This window comes from Anopheles aquasalis, chromosome 3 (genome assembly GCF_943734665.1).
Source record: "Anopheles aquasalis chromosome 3, idAnoAquaMG_Q_19, whole genome shotgun sequence".
In the NCBI taxonomy this organism is placed as follows: domain Eukaryota; kingdom Metazoa; phylum Arthropoda; class Insecta; order Diptera; family Culicidae; genus Anopheles; species Anopheles aquasalis.
Genome location: NC_064878.1, coordinates 1,845,001 through 1,849,763, shown reverse-complemented (window position 1 = coordinate 1,849,763; position 4,763 = coordinate 1,845,001). Strand labels below are relative to the sequence as shown.

General features: G+C 43.9%; 1 protein-coding gene across 1 annotated transcript in view; it reads right to left on the bottom strand.

Moving 5' to 3' along the window:
- Window positions 1-4,150: 4,150 nt before the first annotated feature.
- The window catches only part of LOC126575089 (neuropeptide Y receptor type 2-like), a 14,594-nt gene continuing 13,981 nt past the window's right edge, over window positions 4,151-4,763 (bottom strand). The window contains exon 2 of the mRNA XM_050235625.1: window positions 4,151-4,763. This exon is cut by the window's right edge and continues 1,260 nt beyond it. The gene's annotated coding sequence lies outside the window, so the exon portion shown is untranslated.

Sequence of the window (4,763 nt, the reverse complement as noted above, 5' to 3'; positions counted from 1 at the left end):
AGGATTAAGTACTTGCGAAGACTTCGTTGCGCTAGACTGACATGCGTTATGCTTGAAAGCCGCCCTCACGGTGGGTGGTGCTGAAGATACAGCACATTTCGGATAACAACCCCCGGGAAATTTGAAAGCAAGGCACGTCCATGTAAAACGTGTAATCGGTCATGTAATTATATTTATTTTCTTTTCTTTTTACATCTGCCATATAGAATGCGCTGCGATTTGCCCCTTTCCAGTTCAATTCAGATGACTAGCTTATTGACGAATAGCTCGAAAACCTTATGCTCCTTGCAGATACTCATAACGAATACCTTTACTACGCTCCTTTACGACCGCGTCTATAATATCATACTGTTCAGAGATATCAGTTTTCTTCGTTTCTCACATAGTTAAGCTTATGTAAAGTTATGGAACTAATTTATTAACAAACTCTCCTCTCCTTCTAATTGTCTTACCAGCTACTCTCTCACTTTAGCTTTCGTTTCTTTACGTTCACGTTGTCATGTGTTTCTACTTAGGTCATTAATGTTTTACCTTCTAATAGCTATACCATTTACTATGCTATCGCGCGGCTTCAAATGTCTTAAACGTACTTAGTTTGTTACCATGGTTATTAGCTACAATGCAGTCTACAATTCGATATTAGTACTTAAATTCAACAGCAGCTGCCTCGTGTAATCGAGTACAATGATCCATTTTAAAGCCTATAGTCATACTTCTTGCTTCTGTCGGTAAGCTGAGCGATAACAAAGCGCACTGAGTATTCCATGATACATTAGCGTCTATTGATCTTTGCACAATACATTCATACACTATCAAGCTACAATTACGAGAAGTTTCTTAAAACAAGGGCACACCTACAACTCCTGGCCCTCTCTTTAGTACGAAATCAGTCACGTTCTATTGTACACACAGGTATTAGAAAGATGTTTAGGTAAAAGCATTAAAATAAAAATGTAAAACAGATCTCTAAACTGTATCTAATGATGCCTACATTCCACGATCCTTCTGGTAAAGTTCAATTGACACAACAAGCAACCACAACGTGCTGACAATGCGCACTACAAACGCTACCAAATCTGTACCGATGGCAATGTAGCAAAAAACCATGAATTACTCGAGCAATAACAATCGAAATTCGCCATCGATGCTCGCTTGCGGAGTCGCTGAAATAATCATTTCGACCGCCATTAGCAACATCGACGAGTGGGCGAGTGGAACTGGAGCTAGGCAGGTTACCGCCCGCTTACATGACAACGCCAGTTTGCTCGTAAAGTTGCGCCTGTGGTTGTATAAAATTCATGATCCATTTTAGTGCGCAAAACAGTTTTACCATGGCCTGCTCACTATGTGTGGCGCTCACTTCCTAGTATGTGGCCAACATAGCCTGCCATGTCAGGTTCAAATGTCACACATCACAAATGTCAGCGCTCCCAAAGTAGGCTTATTGTTCTCTTTTTTATCGCCCAAACAGGCCTCACCCATGGAAGCGAACATCAATGTTGGTTTCGATTTTGACAAATTCCGTTCCTTTATAGAACCTTCTGGCATACAGAACGTTCTGCTGCAGGTTCTGGTCATGCAAATGGTGTAGAATCAATATCTACCCACAGAATTACACCTCGTACGACACGCAGATTGTCACATTCGTCAAAAGCTGGCCGATGCTCAACGTTCTCGAAATCCGAGAGGTGAAGCAGACAGGTAAGGCGCAATATGGGAACCCCGAACATGTGTTTCCCCACACCTTGTGCCAGGGTGTAGTCATAAATGAAGGCCATATTTCGTTGCTTGTGATTGCTACACCTGAAGGTACATATGAAGGTGCGTTGTAATGAAGAAAGTTTTTATTTTATTTTGCTACCAGGACCAGTGGGTAACTTGCCTTTTATCTTGAAACGCGTCTTCCAGCCAGTAGATGAGCAGTCTATTGAATATTGATTTTTTCTGTTTCCTATCTCCTTCGGGCAGGTGTACGCATTGCCAGCAAGGATAAGCTACCACGCACGACTTTGGAAATTGATGACATCGTGGAACGGTAAGGACACCGGCATCTATGGCTCATAAACTGCAGAAAACATGATCGAACGCACGTTCGGTGTAGTTGTCTTTATCGGTTGCAACATAAATACCTCCTGCTTTTGATGTTTTTCGCTTTTCCCCTTTTTTCTCCTCTCTGTCACCAGTAGTTCACAGTAAAAGTGGGGCTCAGTAAAAGACAACTTTTTAAATGGAAAAAGTGTGAAATCTCTTGGCGTACTTACACCAAACTATAGAGCAACTTTCTCAGCATCTACAGAGCCACTGTTCAAATAGTGCAAACGAATGGACAACAAAACAATGCCGTTTCCGAAGAGTGCTTGTGGCGTAAATTGAGCATTCTACTACCAGAAGTCAGACTAGCAAAATAGAACACAGCTCCAAGTTCACCTCCGCGTTTGCGAGCTCACGAAGCTCTTCGTGTTGTTTGTTGCTGTCTTTTTAACTCATTTCCTCTTATCTGTTGCGTTGTGGAGGCGCTTTCGTGTAAAAGGGAAAAGTAAAGTTTTTGTATTGATGCTCACCCCATCACCCCTGCCTCCCGCTCATTGCCTTTCTCTTCCCGTTGTCTTTATCGTTTCACTGAGCTGCGAGAAAACGTTTCAATGCTCGGTAACTCGGAACCAGCGCGTACAGCGAATCCACGCTGTTTTATCAACACTTTCCATCGAGCTTCTCCAATTTCGAAACAGTTTTGATACACTCGCTTAAATGCGCCTCGCTAGGGCATAACAAATTCCGTGTTTTTTTTTTTTTTGTTATCTATTCTCTGCACATCCTCTGGCCAGGATTCGTCGAGCAGAGATGAAGCTCTTGAAGTTCGACGGTGAAATGTATGTCGTAATGAAACAGACATACTTTAAGCATCACTAGCACTGTTCGGCTTTCAGCACCACGAGCTAACGGACCACTCGATATCTCGGGCTCCAGCGGATCTTCTTCCATTCCGGCCCACCATTCTATGGTAGTCACCGTGGCGACACTAGAAGAATGTTCCATTCTGCCCTCTGCTGCTTTTTGCACTCGCTATTCATCACACGAAACAATAGAATAGACATTCGCTGTAAAAAAATAAATAAACGCACATCAGTGACTGACGCTTCACGGCTTCCCCATGAGTCCCCGCTGTTTTCTCGAAGCACCGAGAATCAAAATTGGAAGTGTTACACTCGCTTGATTCCTTCATTTTGAAAGAGAGCAAATTGTCCACCACACCCACTGCCACAAGCCACGACTTTATCATCACATTTCATTTTCTTTCTTCTGTTTTCCCGCGTTGCTGGATGCTGCTATCAGTAGGCCTTGCTTTGTGCAGTCAAAAAAGGAACTAAAAATGTAATCAGTAATCGAGGGTAACATTCTGAAGGCGCGGCGAAACATAAAATTCGGAAGTTCATTCGGTGAAAGATCCTTCCGTTTTCCTTGCAATTTCTTTTAAACACAGCACAGCAGAAAAAGATATCAAAATTATGAAGCCAATGCTTGTCTTCTTTAGTAGTAACTATTTCTTTTATCAAGTGCTGCTATTTGCTCAGCTAAAGCCACTCTTATCCTTTATCGGAAGCATCCGCAGAATCACGGCACAGGGCATTAATTACCCATCATTGCTGATGCTAGGAAGATCAACATAAATAAATAAACATCCACTCAGTTTCCATTCCATAATGGACTCTCTGCCTAACGCTACTCTTGGTCCCGTACCTTGCGAAGAGACTGGTGGGCAGCTTCAGCGCAACATAAATGGTCAATTGGAGAAGGGATCAGATGAGCTTTTCTACTTCCAGCAACTCCGCCCCGTAACCAAGAGCTTGTTATGTTGAGTCAACACAAGAGAGAGAGAGAAAAAAATGATAAACTCTGCCGAAACGGAACGGCATCCCAGGTGGACCCCGGAGCCTTTCTGGACTGTTTTCGGCCAATTTCATGTCGATTTCGTCGACACAACAAAACCCCGTTTGCTCAAGGACAATGGTGCGGGCGGTGGGCCAGGTTTGGTTGTTTTTCTACGTTTTTTTTTAATCAATCCATCCACCTGCCTCCCCCCCCCCCCCCCCGGTCTTTGTGACCTTTCTTGAGAGCCGCGCCCCGCCCTCCCATGCGTGGTACTGTGGGTGATCAGTGGACAGTTTCTTCTTTTGCGAGGAACGAAAACAAAACACGCCCTAGCGTCGAACACAAAGGTACACTTCCGAATGTTTGGGGCTCACTTTAATCGAAGCCTCGAGAAAAGGAGGGACTCATGGGTCACTTCACAGTAGCTCGACCAGCCAGGAATTCCTTTGATGGCAAGCATCCGCCCAAGCAAAAATTGAACGAATACCTATTTCTACGACGACACCAGCGATGGTTACCATTTTTGAGAACCCACTTTATCACTTTGGCCGTTTTCCAATCACAGGACGTGCGGTGACATGATTGGAAACACCACAAAATTCCTCCCCCGATCGGACACAACCGGACTAATCTAACGGATTACCGCCCGGGACCAGGAGCTAAACTCCTTTCAACCGGCGCTCCCTGATTGTGGCATTCTTGTGGTATCGTGATGGATCATTGCGTTGATTTCCCTTGAGGTTACGGCGACCATCGAGCGAAAGAAAAACAAAACAACAAGCACACAACACACGGGAAGCCTGACAAGTATGCTGTTGAATACAGTAACCGGTTCAATTCCTTGGAATTTCATCTCTTAAATTCTCCGGAACTATTGTACTGTATCAAATAAA